This window comes from Pantherophis guttatus, chromosome 3, assembly GCF_059756535.1.
Source record: "Pantherophis guttatus breed Tessera chromosome 3, ASM5975653v1, whole genome shotgun sequence".
Taxonomy (NCBI): domain Eukaryota; kingdom Metazoa; phylum Chordata; class Lepidosauria; order Squamata; family Colubridae; genus Pantherophis; species Pantherophis guttatus.
The window spans coordinates 86,749,315-86,766,402 of record NC_142065.1 but is presented as its reverse complement, the minus strand read 5'-3'; the positions used below and the strand labels follow the sequence as shown (position 1 = coordinate 86,766,402).

At 42.1% G+C, this 17,088-nt stretch overlaps 1 long non-coding RNA gene across 1 annotated transcript; it reads left to right on the top strand.

Annotated features, from left to right (window-relative positions):
- The first annotated feature begins 1,069 nt into the window (after positions 1-1,069).
- Positions 1,070-10,486, top strand: LOC117677250 (uncharacterized). Its single transcript, XR_004594716.3, has 2 exons — positions 1,070-1,140; positions 10,179-10,486. It is a non-coding gene; the product is annotated as an uncharacterized LOC117677250 (long non-coding RNA).
- Positions 10,487-17,088: the final 6,602 nt, after the last annotated feature.

Sequence of the window (17,088 nt, the reverse complement as noted above, 5' to 3'; positions counted from 1 at the left end):
AGGAATATGCCATGAATAATGTGTGAGATGGGCACATATTATTTATTCCAACAGAGTGTCTCCTTTTTTGTAAAGGCAAAGTAGAGCTTTAAAGTATTTGTTCTACTTGGCAAGGTTTGCGGACATACCAACAAAACCAAAAAGAGCCAGCTTTGTCTAGTGGTTAAGGCACCAGGCTAGAAACTAGGAGACTGAATTCTAATCCTGCCTTAGGCATGAAAGCCAGCTGGGTGAGTTTTGGCCTGTCACTCACTCTCAGTGCGACTCACCTCAACGGGTTTTTGTTGTGGGAAAAATAGGAGGAAGGAGTATTAGATATGTTTGTCACCTTGAATTATTTACAAAAATAATAAAAGGGGGATAAAAAAAATATAACAATTCTATAAATACTATATGATCTTTGCAATTTGTTACAATAGGCTCCACTGGATGTTCTGCTTGCTCTGGGCAATAGGGCAAAGACAGACCACTAGCTTTTTCTCAAGGACAAAGATGTACAGCATTGGACTCAAGATGGTACCAGCCTGCCTCTATCGATCCTTTCATGTTTTATGTCCAGAGTAAGATTTCCTGACTTCTGCAAGCTGAAGTGGCACTGTGTAGCTCACTTGTTGCATTTTAAGTCCTGGTAGACAAATACATATCTTCCCATTAGTTACACTGCACTGTGAATGTCTCCTCACTTTCTAACACTGGACTCTGCCCTAGTGGTGGGTTTCTACTGGTTTGCGTGAACCGGTAGCGGTGGTGGCGGGAGGCTCCGCCCACCCATCCAGACATTGTCATGGACGCTCTGCGCATGAGGTTCTGTGCATGCACAGAAGCGCCATGCGCTCACAGTTCTGAACTGGTAGCGAAGGTAAGTGAAACCCACTAATGCTCTGTGCCCCCATGACAATTTCATCCTAGATTACCTGCCTATTTCTGAGTATCTGGTGAAGCCTTGTTTTTTTCTTTTTTCAATGGCAGGTCTGTAAAATGGCAAAGCTCTGATTTCTTTATGTTATTGGTGGTCCAGTGAAAATCTGGATTTTTTCTTTTCTTTTACACATTCACCAATGGACTTCTTTTCTTTTAACAGGAGAAATTTGTTAAAAGCTCTGCCAGTTTTCTCTTCTAGCCCAAGAGACGAGAAGAAAGGTAAAACTGTTATTTACTTCTATCTGTCTGCTAACAAATAAAATGTCAAGAACAAAGCAGAGTCCATAGGTGAGATTCAGCAGTTTTGACCAGTTCTGGAGAACCGGTAGTGGAAATTTTGAGTAGTTGGAGAACCGGTAAATACCACCTCTGACTGGCCCCGCCCCCATCTATTCTCTGCCTCCTGAGTCCCAGCTGATTGGGAGGAAATGGGGATTTTGCAGTAGCCTTCCCCTGGAGTGGGGAGGGAATGGAGATTTTACAGTATCCTTCCCCTGCCACATCCACCAAGCCACACCCACAGAACCAGTAGCAAAAATTTTTGAAACCCACCACTGGCGGAGTCCATATGAAAGGTCTTTCAATGGAAACCTCATAACTTCAAAGTTATAGAACAATGGATTACAATTCAGACAGCAATTTCTTAAACTTCATTTTCAGTGACTTTCTGCAGGGGAAACAAGTAATTTAGTTATTGTAAGGAAGAGCCCTAAATTTCAAAGAAACAATCTAATCGACTACTGGAGATCCTGTGCAACATACAGTATGTGACATGTGGGGATCCTTGAGACTGGCAATTCCTTTGCTAAGTAATGCAATAGTTAAGTGAGATAGCACATGACCACAATGGGCTTACAACCTCACTTCCCCCATGGTTTTTAAGTGAATCACCCATGGTTGTTAAGTGAGACATCAGGTGACCATGACTTGTGATTTTATTCCCAGCTTCTCCTTGACTTTGCTTGTCAAAAGCTAGATGTGAACTGCCTAAATGGCAATCACATGAGTGTGGGATGCTGTGACAGTTGTGAATGCCCCTAGTTGTGAAGCACCCAAATCTCGATCATGTGACTGCAGGGACACCACAATGGTTGTGTGTGGACTAATAATAAATTTATTTTTTGAATTTTTTCTTGTAATTTTGAATCATTGCTAAACAGCACAATCATTAAGCATGTAGTGCCTATAAAGTTAAAACTGCAAGCAGGATTGAGGGCAGGTAGAGAAAATGTGCTCCTTTATTTTCCTAATCAACTAATCCTCTTGTCTTATGGTTGAAAACATAGTTATTTGCCCCTCCAGATGTTGCTGAACTATTTCTTCCTTTATCCATTGAAAATCTGCTGAAGCTGATGAAGACTGTTTAGCAATATCTGTCGTCTTCTCTGCCCTTCTAAGGGGATAAAATAAAATGTACACATGCTTAGTAATCCAATGGACATATTTTGACACGAGGCCTAAAAAGCATGGCAAATCTACCCACAGTCTTTCTTTGGCATTAATAGCCATCCTCATGCTTAAGGGCCATGGTGGCATACTCAGGGAGTCTTATAAATTATTATTTCGATTTGGTTCAGCAATATTATTTTTTCTGGTAAATATTATTCTGGAAACTCTGCAGGTGCCACTTGCAAAAAACTCACTTGCTGGTCCCACATCTATCTTGGGAGCCATGGCTTTGGGCTCTGAGTCGTATCATTGTGGCTGCACCAGGTCTGTTGGTCATGCTTCAGCAGAATGACTGTTTATTTAACCACATCCTGTTAGGCATTATTCCCACTTATATATTTTTAGTAGAGCTTCAATTAAATCCATTTGCTCGTTCCACTACATTTATCCTCTGGTCCTCCTGGATGACTCTGAAATGACAGACTTGTGACTTATTTTGGACACTTTGGAAGACATTTATTTATTTATTTATTTTATTTAATTAAATTTCTATACCGCCCTTCTCCAATAGGACTCAGGGCGGTGCACAGCCTAAGTAAAAACAGAGCGTACAAAATTTAAAAACAGTATTAAAATAATTAAATATTTTGGCCGTAATTAAAACAACCCAATTTAAAATCAATTTAAAATTTAGCTCAAGCCAGCCCAGCTAGTTGAAATAAATAAGTTTTCAGGGCCCGACAAAAAATCCGGAGGTCTGTTATTATCCGTAACTCTGGGGGAAGGTTGTTCCAGAGGGTGGGCGCCGTCACAGAGAAGGCTCTCCCCCTGGGGGTCGCCAGCCGACATTGTCTGGTGGACGGCACCCTGAGGAGGCCCACTCTGTGCGAGCGTACTGGCCGGTGGGAGGCTATTGGTGGCAGAAGGCGGTCTCGTAAGTACCCCGGCCCTAAGCCATGGAGCGCTTTAAAGGTGGTCACCAACACCTTGAAGCGCACCCGGAAGACCACCGGGAGCCAGTGCAGCTCGCGCAGGAGAGGTGTCACATGGGAGCACCTCGTCGCCCCCATAATCCCCCGCACGGCCGCGTTCTGGACCAGCTGGAGCCTCCGGGTGCACCCCAGGGGGAGCCCCATGTAGAGAGCATTGCAGTAGTCCAGGCGGGAAGTGACTAGTGCCTGAGTGACTGTGCGTAGAGAGTCCCGATCTAGAAAGGGGCGCAACTGGCGTATCAGGTGAACCTGATAAAAAGCCCCCCTGGCCACGGCCGTCAAATGATCTTCTAGAGACAGCCGTGTGTCCAGGAGGACGCCCAAGTTGCGAGCCCTCTCCGTGGGGGCGAGTAATTCGCCCCCAATAGCCAGCGATGGCGTCAGCTGGCTATATCAGGACGCTGGAAGCCACAGCCACTCGGTCTTGGAGGGGTTGAGTCGGAGCCTGTTTCTCCCCATCCAGGCCCGCACGGCCTCCAGGCACTGGGACATCACTTCAAGGGCATCGTTGGGGTGGCCTGGGGTGGAGATGTACAGATGGGTGTCATCAGCGTACTGATGGAACTCCACCCCGAAGCCACGGATGATCTCACCCAGCAGCTTTACATAAATGTTGAACAGAAGGGGCGAGAGGACTGACCCTTGTGGCACCCCACAAGCAAGGTGCCTCGGGGTCGACCGCTGCCCCCCCGTCAACACAGATTGCGACCGGTCAGAGAGGTAGGAGGAGAACCACCGCAGAATGGTGCCCCCCACCCCCAACCCCGCCAACCAGTGCAACATGATACCATGGTCGATGGTATCAAAAGCCGCTGAGAGATCTAACAGGACCAGGATAGAGGAGCAACCCCTATCCCGAGCCCTCCAGAGATCATCCACCAACGCGACCAATGCCGTTTCCGTGCTGTGCCCAGGCCGGAAGCCGGACTGGAGCGGGTCTAGATAGACAGTTTCATCCAGGTACCGGGGAAGCTGTTGCGCTACCACACTCTCAACAACCTTCGCAACAAAGCGAAGGTTGGAGACTGGACGATAGTTAGCCAAAACAGCCGGATCCAGAGAGGGCTTCTTGAGGAGGGGCCTCACAACCGCTTCTTTCAAAGCGGCCGGCAGGACCCCCTCACCCAAAGAAGCGTTAACAATCTTCTGGAGCCAGCCTCGTGTCACCTCCCGGGAAGCCAGTACCAACCAGGAGGGACACGGGTCCAATAAACATGTGGTCGCGTTCAGCCGTCCCAGGACCCTGTCCATGTCCTCGGGAGCCACAGGATCGAACTCCCCCCAGATAATACTATCAAGACCTGCCTCAGTCATCCCGTCCGGACATACCCAGTCAGAGACCAGCCCTTCCCGAATCTGAGCAATTTTGTCATACAGATACTGCACAAAGTCCTCAGCTCGGCCCTGCAAGGGGTCATCCCACGCTTCCAGATGGAGGAGGGAGCGGGTCACCCTAAACAGGGCGGCCGGGCGATTATCTGATGACGCGATAAGAGCGGCAAGATAGCTAGATTTCTCCGCTTTTATCGCCACTAGGTAGGTCTTAATATGAGACCTCACCAGTGTTCGGTCGGATTCGGAGCGGCTGGTCCTCCAACTACTCTCTAGGCGTCTTTTCCGGCGCTTCATCTCCCTAAGCTCCTCGGAGAACCAAGGAGCTAGGTGAGTTCGGTGCCGGGTCAGAGGCCGCAAAGGCACGACACGGTCCAAGGCCCCGGCAGCCGCACTATCCCAGGCGGCCACCAGATCCTCAGCCAAGTCATGAGCCAGAATCTCAGGAAATGGCCCAAGCTCCATCTGGAACCTATCAGGGTCCATCAGGCGCCTGGGGCGGAACCACCTGGTCGGTCCCACCTCCCTGCGGCGGGGTGCAGCGGTTAGAAAGTCCAGTCGAAGGAGCGAGTGGTCAGACCAGGACAAGGGTTCGATGACTATATCCCCTGTATCAAGGCCACTCGACCACTGACCAGAGACAAAAACTAAGTCCAGAGTGTGTCCACCCCTGTGAGTGGGGTCATGAATTAACTGAGTAAGGTCCATGGCCGTCATGGAAGCCATTAACTCCCAAGCCACCTCAGACGTTTTGCCGACAGATGGCAGGTTGAAATCCCCCATGACTAAAAGTCTGGGGGTACCAACCGCCACCTCAGCTATGACGTTGAGCAGCTCGAGCAGGGCCGTTGCCATGCGGCAGGGAGCCAGGTACGTGATCAACAAGCCCATCTGTACTCCACGACCCCACCTCACAAAAAGGGACTCACATCCGGCTATCTGTGGAACAGTGGTCTCCCTCGGATCAAGACTTTCCTTTATAATAACCGCCACCCCCCCACCCCTGCCCTGAGCTCTCGGCTGATGGAATGCTCGGAAACCTGGTGGGCACATATCCACGAGGGGAACCCCCCCTCATGGCCCAACCAGGTCTCCGTAATACCTGCCAGGTCCACTCCCCCCTCCTGAATAAGATCGCAAATGAGGGGGGCTTTATTTACCACGGACCTGGCATTGCACGACAGCAGCCGAAGGCTCGGGCCCTGAGAGTCTGAACAGCCTGGGATATGAGAAGGGCTATGGGGACCGGGGCGCGCCACCGCTCGAAGATAGCGAGTGCGCGCCCCCACCACATGACGCGGCCCCCTGCTCCCGCCATATCTGCCCCTCCCACTCAACACATTGATAGAAAAGCCCTCGACAGAATGGACTCTAATGTCCCCCTTACCCCCGGAATCCGCACCCTCCGTGGCCCTACTCACAGCTGGGCCAGACCCCTCCCCCCGTGGGTTAACCCCCAAACCCACACAACCCTCCCACCCCTTAAAATCCCTTAAAAATCTATCAAAAAGTTTCCCTAAAAAACCCCTCAATCCCCTTTTTGCAGCATGCCACCTCTCGGGGTGCCAAAGCCCATCATAAAGGTAGGCCCTTGATAAAGTGGAGGGCCACACCTGCGAGAGGGGGGAGTCTCACAGAATAAGAAGTTCTGTTGGCGAATACATCTAATCAATCAGTTAATTAATTAATTAATCTGGGGGAAGTCCACGGCCTGGGGGTAATCCAGATAGTCCAAAGTCTGGGGAGGGACATTCAATCAATTCCAAGCGAAGTGTTGATTCCTCATTGTTTTTCAGTAAGCCTTTATAATCTACATCAATGTGAATCATAATCCATATGAAGGCAACTAGAAGCCAGTGAAAAACTCCAGAACTAGTTGGACAAAGCAAAGCAATGGAGAAAGCTAGCACATGCCAAGACATAAATTGGTAGCAGAGTGTTAACAACAGCCATTTTGGGCCAAAGGTCAAGAGTTAATTTAAGAACTCAAGCAAATCAACTCAGTGCTTTGTAATGGAAAGTCTACATTGAACTAGCTCTTCTCTTCTTCATTCCATCCCCAATTCCCAAGTCAGCTGCATAACTGCCAAGTGGCATTTTTCCGGCCAAACATCTGAGGAAACGGTTTGTATTGCATTCTTTTTTCCCTTGAGATGCACTTCTTCCTGCATGTTTGGCATGTGAACTCAGCAAGAAAGCAGATAGTTGTAAAAACAACAGTTCAAGACCGTTCTGAGAAACATACTGATGCATCTGAAAATGTGAAACTGGTTCTTCTAGAGGAGGATACCCATTCTAGATGCACAAGATCACCACTCCATCCCTATAATATGTAGATGAAAATGATAAATTGCAAATACAGTGACTGTCCCAGGCAGAGTATTACAACATCCCCATCATAAGCATATCTCTCTCTAGCTTCTTCACTGGGAAAAAAATTAAACTTCATTATTTCAGTGATGAATACTTTATGATAATGACCAGATAATCCACTTTGCTACTGCCTGTTAAATGGCATGTATCATACTTGTTAAATGGCAAAGTATAAGTAATACTTGAGTATAATATCAAATGAAGAATCATTGGCAATAATGTTAAGATCTCTTTTCAAAGCTCTCTAGACACTGAGTATTGCCAATATAGGTTCCAATTTTTATTTGCTCAAATGCAATTTCTTCACCCCTTATCAGTAATATTGTAGTGGATGGGGTGGTGGTGGAAATATTTGCTGCATAGGCTTTTAAATCTCATTTGGCAATAACATCTGACTTAGTAGACTATCTTAACTTCTTTAAACATTATATTTACAATCCTACACACTGTATAACTATTTATCTTAAAGTATGACTGAACTCCATAGAATCTCTGTATAAATGTGCATAAGATTTGTTTATAAAAAAAAAAAATCAACTCAAGGACTAACCACTCTTAAGCTGGGTGACCTTCAGATGGATGGGCTTTACCTCTTGAATCCCCTTACCAGCTTGGACATGGTTGCTAATTCTATGAATTGAAACCTCACATTTGGAAAATGCTGGATTGGAAAGGTGACAGTAAAGTAAACCAGTCTTCTCCAATTAAGTATTTATGCCAGCAGGGAATGTTTGGAGTTAAACCAACTCATCTGAAGTTACAGATTACTAAACGTATTTTTAGTGAAACACAAAATTTAATCCTTACTACTTAGCATAAAAAGAATTATACATTGACAGAGAGGGAAATGGCCTGCTAAGAGAGCCAGTCTGGGCAGTGTTAAATAGCAGGCTAGAAACCAGGAGACTGAGAGTTTTAGTCCTGCCGTAAGCACCTTCTCTCCATCTAAGGAAGAAGGCAAAGGCAAACTACTTCTGAAACCTTGCAAGAGAACTGCAGGAATTTGTCCAGGCAGTCACTAGGAGTGAATGCTAACACAAAGTTTTAAGAACTCTGGAGGGAGAATTTCTAGTACTATACCAGTCAAAAACATAGTACCATCAGTCCATCTTTGCCAACCTGAAGGATTTATTTTTTTAAAGTAAAATATTACTAGAAGCCACTGCAAATATAGAAAGATTACAAATGGAAAATAACAAAGCCTGGTTGTCTTATCTCTGACATGATAACGTCAAATCTTGCAAATTGTTTGACCAACTTTCCATCTAATGACTCTGGTGAAAAGGAAAAGCATTCATGACCAGAAATGAAATGTATTTATAAAAAAAAAAAAAAAAGCTAATATTCTGATTCTTTTCTGCGTTTCGGGGAAATATTAAAACTGGTGGTCAAGGGCATGTAATCTTCCATGAATAAATCAATCCCAAAAACTATTTGTGTTGAAATATATGAAGCTCACATTTTTCATGTTTTTAGAAAAAGAATGCAATTTGGGAATCAGGGGTGTGAACTACAGGTGACATTGCCTTAATTGACCGTAATGACCTTCCATCTCACTCTTTAAGTACAGTATGTGTCCACCCTGGTGAGAAGCAAGTTGCTTGGGTTTTTCCCGAGGAGAAATCTCTCAGTGGTGAGATGACTTATATACTAAACCTGCCAAATGAGAAGAGCTGGGTGTGTGTGTGTGTGGCTGCTATATACAAAACCTATTATCTCTCCATCAGCTGTCGTCCTCTGTTGCAATCATTGAAATGATACCAGCTCAGTTTCCAGGGGAATGGCATAGGGCAAAGATATTGGGGCCCTCCTTTTTCTGTTTCTTCTTCTTCTTCTCCTTCTCTCTCTCTTTCTACATATGCTCTGCTGTTTCCACATTGTTTCATTGTAAAAATGCAACAAACAAAAGAAGGTGGGGATTGCGTACCTGAGAAAGGGTGTGGAAGATGGAGGTTGGGCACACCAACAATGTCAATGTCAATCTTGGGGGGGCACTTCAAAGGTACCAGCCAGGACTCATTAAAGGCTGATGAAAGGCGGATTAAAGATTACTCTATTCTATGGCATTAATTGATGGTGTAATACCAAGTCACCCAACATTTTAAAAAGGAAGCTAGATGCATAAATGTGATGCAGTTCTCGACAAAAGAACTGAAAAAGCTTCTTGGATAAAAAGTGAAATGTTTTCAAAGGAAGAAAAAACCAAGAAAATCCAGTTTCTTTTAGAAAAACCACCTTTGGGGGAGAGAGAGAGATAGGGAGGGAGGGGGGGAGAGGGAGGGAGGGAGAGGAGAGAGAGAGAGGGAGAGAGAGAGAGAGAGAGAGAGAGAGAGAGAGAGAGAGAGAGAGAGAGAGAGAGAGAGAGAGAGAGAATGTTTTCTCTCACACTCTCACTTTTTCTCACTCAAATAAAAATACTGCTGCTGCCATGAGAAAAGTTGTCCAGTAATCCCTTCATATCTAATGACTCCTGAAACCAGCTGTCTCCTGGGTGGTAGATTTAAATAGAGTTTGTTAAGATTAGGATTTTAATTACTGTTTTGAAATCTGCTTTTCACATCTGCTTTTTTTTAGAAGAGAAAGGGCATTTATTTTGTAAATAGGGACCTAAGAAGAACCATGCTAGGGAAGACCAGAGGCTAGACTTGTCCAGCATAAAGTTTGATAAATAGGACATGAGCAGAATAGCAATTTCTTTTTTGTTGTCATCAGGAGCTAAATCTACTGATGGCAGTGGAGAACTACCATGACTGGCGGTTATTGATACCGTGTTTCCCCGAAAATAAGACCTTGTCTTGTATTTTTTTGAACCCTGAAATAAGCGCTTGGCCTTATTGCCATGCGCTCAAAAACCCATGGCAATTATTATCAGGGGATGTCTTATTTTGGGGGAAGCAGGGTAGCCATTACCCCCCCCTGAATGTCTTTAACACCTTTCAAGGGACCATCACTACATCATATGGTGAAAAAAAGCTGCTATTTAATTATATGTCCTTCAGAGGGAGGGAGCTGCTGTGAATGCATCTCATTTGACTTCATTGGACGAACTCTTATGAAAAAAGGATAAACCATAATTTTTCTGCGTTGTAATGATTGTATATCCCTATAAAGCAGGATCAAAGGCTTGTGTCCAACTTTCTTGACAAAGATATTCTTCTCCATCTGCTACAGCTCCAATGGAGGTACATGCCGAGGCAGAGTTCTTCCAGCATGTCTACCAATTGGGAGAAGGAAAGAGTGACTACTTGACTACCGAAGGTTATTCCACAGCTGCTTAAAGAAATGGAGAATTGTAGGAGGAGGTAGATTTCCTAAATTGTTATGAGCAAGGCAATCTACATCCAAGCATCTCAGCTCACTACATATCTGAGTCATGACCAACAAGTGGCATCACCCTTAAATTGCTTGCATGTTAAGACATGAGTTTAGAGAGGTTGTTTTTTTTTTTTTAATAAATCAAAATGAATCATTTTACATTATACAGGTGTATATGAAGCACAAAGCCTGTAAGTTGCTATTCAGGTGCATTTATTTTTACTGTAATGAAAAAAGGACCTCACTGCTGAATGTGTTAAGTTTCTATCTTGCCTTAACTCCAGGCAATCTGAGAAATTATGAGGATTACTGTTTGATTCTCACAACAATCCTCTAAAGTAGGTTAGATAAAAAGGAGTGACTAGCCCTAAATTATTCATGGTTAGGGTGGAGCTGAAACTCAGTCACAGTTCAACATTTATACGCACAACCCCAATTGGGCAGAAAACTGTACTGGGGAAAAAAGTTGATCCCCATTGTTGATCCTGCCTCTGTTAGTTTTGGGCCCAGTCATTGCAGTCACTTGACCTTCCTTTAGCAATGGGTGATAAAGTTTAATAAATTTCTCAGAAGTCAAGGAGGTCCTTGAATGGTAACCAATACTCTAAAACTGGTATTTTAAAAAGAGCTTAAGCCTGATCTGATCATGGGCTTCAAATCAAAGCAACTTGATGAGGACAAGGCAGAAAAGGAACATCTCCAAGGTATACAGTAATTAAGTACTGAGAAAGGCTCCAAATTTAAGTTACATTCACCCCATTCTTTATTTTAAATTATATGAATACAGGCAGTCCTCATTTAGCGACCGCTGATAAAAAATATGACCTTTGCAGATCAATAAAGCCAAGAAAAGTTGAAGTAAGATCATAAGCACAGTTTTGGCATCATTTAATGACTGCTTTACTTAATGATCAAGTTGCTAGTCCCAACTGTAGTCCACTAAACAAGGACTACCTATACATAATAAAGTATAGATTTTTAAATGTAATGTCTTTAATTTTATATCAGTAATTGAAAGAATCTGGATCGAATTATTGATCAAGCACAAGGCAATTATAAAAGCCCCAAACATTCCTGCATCTGTTCAATTATTTATGAGTTTAAGATACTTGCTTTTAGCTTCCAAGCAAAACAGTCTCCAAAGCAGTTTATAAACGCCTAGAAATTATCCTTGAAATATATTCACAATAAATAAAAAATGGCAAAATAAAATATTCTTTTTTTTAAAAAAAAATCTGCTACAAGCAAAGCAAAAGTAGTTGAAGTATACGGCATAGGCAAATTAGTGGGAAAATAACCATAGTCGGGATAGTTTATATCCAAGGTTTAACATAACAATAAAGCAAATCTAGGATGAACTCCATTACCAAGCTGCATTGGTGAAATAGTTCCTGTATCACCCATCCCCGCTTCCAAAAACAAAAAAAACCTCCCCCCCCACCTCCAGTGGTCTGCAACAAGGTGTACTGTATTCAGTTGCATCACTAACCTCTTCCCTTTCACAACTGCTTCACATTCTCTTGAAACCAGTTCATCCAGTTTGCCTCCTTTATTCTGATTAAAGCACTGTTTATAAGATTTGATGGCAAATAAACACAATGTTCTCAACCCTATCAGCCTGCATACTCACTGCATTAATGACAGGGTCAAAATCGCTAACAGGAGGGTACTCAAAGTTATTTTATGCATTTATTTTGAACAATTGTTCTCAGTCACGATGGGGCCATGATTAATTAAACAGACGATCTCCTGATTGGTCATCCAGTTCATTGAGGATTTTGTTCACCATTGCTAGACTGTTATAGTGGAATGATTAAACCAGCAGTGAGAAAAGTGTGGCTTTCAGATGCTGTAGGTCTAAGATTCCAATTACCATACCCAAACATATGAGATAATAAGTGCTGCTATCCAATAAATCATAAACTCAAATGCTAGAAATTGCTAGTACTTCCTCTCCTTACAGGATATGATGATGGAATAGAGCTATTCAAAAGCATCTGGAGCAAAGAGCAAAGGTATGAAACATAGACCAATACCTATAATAATTATTGTTTGGGCTCTTATAATCACCATGGATAAAAGAAAAAAATATAAAGAGGATCCTATCCTCTCAGTAGAAGAGAAAAAATGATAGATACACTAGGAATGCTTCTGTACTATTAAAAGGGTTTTCTATACAGTGAATTTTTTTTAAAATAATCTCAATAGAAACAAATATTGATTTTTTAAAAATATAAGCACCTATGTACAGATATTTTATACATATGGTTTTATTTTTTCTACTCTAATAGGCTAACTGGTCAAGGAAGACCAGAGTAATATCAGCATTTTATGTTACTTTGTCTGGCTGACTGGCTGGAACAACTGGGGGGGGGGGAGGAGGAGGAGGAGGAGGAAACAGAGTTATTACTTTGGACACTGTGGATGTCAATACAGTTGGAATACAGAGCAATGGCTTCCAATTCTGTCTTGTTGCCCAGCCCAATACAGAGAAAGAGTAAATTCTGCTCTGGATCAAAACCAACTTCAGTACATTTTTATCTAAATACATGATAAAAAGTATTACAGCTTAATGTTTAATTAAGCATTAATTCTTTTGCCCATCTTTTTTATCTTTGATTTAATTCATTTTCTTAACATGAGCTAAATGGTGGTTATGTCCTGTTTTCAGTGCTAGCAGTTGCAGCTTCCTCTGTATTGTGAATGACCAATATTGTGTGTGAATTGTACACTCCAGTGGCAGCTGGTTTGTAAATGTGTAGTATTAATCTTACAAGTGACAGCAAGATTTTCTTAGGTTTTCTCCCTTGACACATCAGCTTCCGTTTGAGGGTTGGATTTTATTTCAGGAGCTGGTAAATTTGTTTCTAATAACTGTCAAAGTTTCTTTCCCCATCATGGCAGCTCATAAACAATAGCTGAGAGCAGAAGAGCAGATGAAAGCTGTGCCAAAAAGAGGAAGGAAACTGGTAGTCAGATTGTAGAAATATGGGACACTCTTAGAGGGACAAAGGAGGAGAAGAGAGAGAGAAGAATAAAGGAGTATTGTTATAGATGAAAGGCATGGATGTTGGAGGCTGAAGGAACATATGGAAAGTGAAAATATTGATATAGATAAATGTTATTTAAAACATTTATATAGATAAAGGAGATGAAATTAGTTAATGAGGAGAACAAATATAGGCAGGGCAGAAAGCCACAATATGGAAGAATGGGGAAGTAACTAAAATTTATAACACACTTTGATATTTAATATTTGATTAATTGCATTTATATCCTGTATTTCATTTTAGAAATAGATGGAGAACATAATGTTCTCTCCTCCTATTTTCCGTACAAGAACAACTCTGAGAAGTGGGTTGGGCTGAGAGACAGTGACTGGCCCAAAGTCATCAAGCTGGTTTCTCTGCCTAAGGGAAGAACAGAAATAATTTTTATTAGCCCTTGTGCTTTCAAAGAAAGCAAACCAAAATCTATCAGTCTATAATTTTAGAAGTTCTGCATCCTAGTTTACCATTAAAACAATAAACAAGTCTTTGTTGAACTGGGATGCAGAACCTTCTGTCAAGACTTGGCACAAGCAATGTTGTTTAGCAACTGACACCAAGTTTGAATGAGCACTTTTGAAGTATCTGAGAACAGGTTTAGTGTTTGGAACCTTCTTGAGAAAAACAGCTCATAGATCTCAAAATGCAACTTGTTCCCTGTTTTTTCTTTTTATGTATTTGTAGTTTGCAAGACTGTCGTTTCTAATATATCCCTAGAATATGTAATGTCCAAAAGTCCTCAGTCATCAAATTAGCAGAATTATCTTGGTGATCATCAACAGATGCCTAGAACTTGAAGGACCTGTAGCATAGCTTAAAGATAACCATTCTCCTCCTCTTTTAACACCTGCCTCTGGAACTAATCAAGCTAAATCAACAGTATTTGCAATTTGAGACATATTAGTATCTTGACAATAATTAGGTTTTGGGACAGCAAGACATTAATGCAGCAACTGCAAAATTATGGAAAAATTTATTAATAAATGATTAATCTGAGTTATAATTAAATATGTATAATGCAGTGGTTTCTTACCAATGGAAGAAATTAATTAAATAATTTAATTACTTAATTAAATTGATTAAATAGAATATTTAAATTAATTACATATTCTCTTAAAAACCAATAAGTCATTGGGATTTATTACAAATAAATCTTAATAGCATTAGAATTTGATGGCACTGAAAGAATAACTGGATGATGTTTCCATTAAGGTAAGGGTTGGCCATACAGCACCATGACATCCCTAAATGATATGAATGATCACTTTGCAACATCTGCATCTATGTAAAGATACAGGTAAAGTTTTCCCTATCCAGTCATGTCCAACTCTAGGGTGTTGTGCTCATCTCCATTTTTTGGTTGAGAGAGCCAGCACTGATCAAAGACATTTTTGTGGTTGTGTGGCCAGCATGGCTATATGTCAAAGGCTCATGGAATGCTGTTACTTTCCCACTGAAGTGGTACCTATTAATCTACTCGCATTTGCGTGCTCTTGAACTACTAGATGGGGAGGAGCTTGGGCAAGTAATGAGAGCTCAACCTACCATGCAGTGGAGTCTTGAACACAGGCAGTCAGCTTTCCAACAGACAAACTCAGTGTCTTTAACCACTGAGTCATCACCATCCAGCTCTCTAGGCCATCCCATCTCTATGTATCATGACTAAAATCACAGAAAAGACAACAGTCAAAAATCTTTGTTTGGAAATAAGAATAATTGGGGGCATTAGCAACATTTGTGCAATGGCTAGAGTTTACTGGAATTGAAGCAATATATCAGTTTCATAAATAAAAATTGCATAAAATCAGGACTGATTCCTGCTTATAGTCTAGATCTGGTGTCAAACTCGTGGTGACATGGCGTCATCAGCTCTTGATTTACCAACTTCATCCCTAACTAACCTGGCTTACTTCAAGACTAGATTACTGCAATGGACTTTATTTGGGGATACATCTGAAAGAAATATATAGAAATTGCAACAGATCCAGAATGCATTAGTTAGAATTTTGTTGACTGTTCCCTATCAGAGGCATATGACACTTGTCCTACCTAAATTACAATAGCTACATCTCTTTACAGCTTGGTTCTTGCCTATCTGGAGGAACAACTTTCCCATTATGAGCTGAGAGCTTCATTTGTTTGCTTCATTTGGATTTATAATAAGTACTCCTAAGAAAGGAGTATCAGCTGGAAACATGTACGGTAAGGACCTTTTCAGTGGCAGCATTAAAAATGTGGAATTTCCTTTCACCCATGGTGCAGGCTTCCTATTCCATCCTTACTGTTTGTTTCATTAATTGATATTAATGCTGTTTGGAGATAGAGATAGATAAAGATAGAGATAGAGATAGATAGATAGATAGATAGATAGATAGATAGAGAGAGAGAGAGAGAGAGAGATAGATAGATAGATAGATAGAGAGAGAGAGAGAGAGATGGATATGGATATGGATATACAGAGATAGAGATATATAGTGTGTCATTTTTATAAAACTCTTCTGGAACTTTTTCAATTTATGTTTTACAGAAAGAGTAAATTGTATGTTGGGTTCTTCAGGCAATGCAGAACTAGAATCTTCAAGTTTCAAACTTAAAACTTGGTTCTTTACCTGATTTTGAACATGTGCATTTAAAGTAACTCACATACCTTAATTGCTATAATGTTCCCAGTTTCTAGCCACAGGAGTTTCTATCATTCCAAAAGAGCTGCTTGGTTTTGTTATTTGTATGGATGACATCCTATTCCTAGCCCCATCATCATTCTCATGCAAATTTCTAAATTGCCTTGCTCAGTGGAAACAGAGCATTGTGCTTTTAAATCAGAACAGAAGTACCTATCCACTTCTCTAAACTCTGATGACTAATGTACTGAACATGTGAAACCATGCTGCACTGGCTCCCGGTGGTCTTCCGGGTGCGCTTCAAGGTGTTGGTTATCACCTTTAAAGCGCTCCATGGCATAGGGCCTAGCTATCTTCGAGACCGCCTGCTGCTACCGACGATCTCCCATCGACCCGTGCGCTCCCACAGAGAGGGCCTCCTCAGGGTGCCATCAGCCAAACAATGTAGGCTGGTGGCCCCCAGGGGGAGGGCCTTCTCTGTGGGGGCTCCCACCCTCTGGAATCAGTTGCCCCCGGAGATAAGAAGAATCCAGGACCTCAATGCCTTCCGTCGTTCCCTGAAAACCCATCTTTTTCAACAAGCCGGGTTGGCCTAAGAAGAAATTTTTAAAATTTTAAAATTTTAAAATTCTTTTAATTAGTCTGTGATTCTTAACTTTCGGGCCAAAATTTATATATATTTTTAAATGTTTTAATATTTGTATCCTATGTTTTTTATCTTGGCTGTACACCGCCCTGAGTCCTCAGGGAGAAGGGCGGTATATAAATTGGAAATTAAATTAAATTAAATTAAATTAAAAATAAGTCTGTTGTTGGTCCAGTTCAACACACTGTTAGAAATCTTTGGAGTACTGCTTAGCTAGTTTCCTGGGTAGGACACCATGTCTTTTCAACCATGCTAACCCTGTCTGGAGTATGTACATGTGTTTCCCCAAAAATAAAACCTGGTCTTATTTTCTTTTGGGCCCCAAGATAAGCACTAGGGCTTATTTTTGGGGATGTCTTCCTCCCCCCCATGTACAGGATGCCCACTTCTTCTGGTTGCTTGGGGGAGGGGCCTGCAACCCCTCCCCCAAGGGGTCCCCCAAGGGGCCTGCA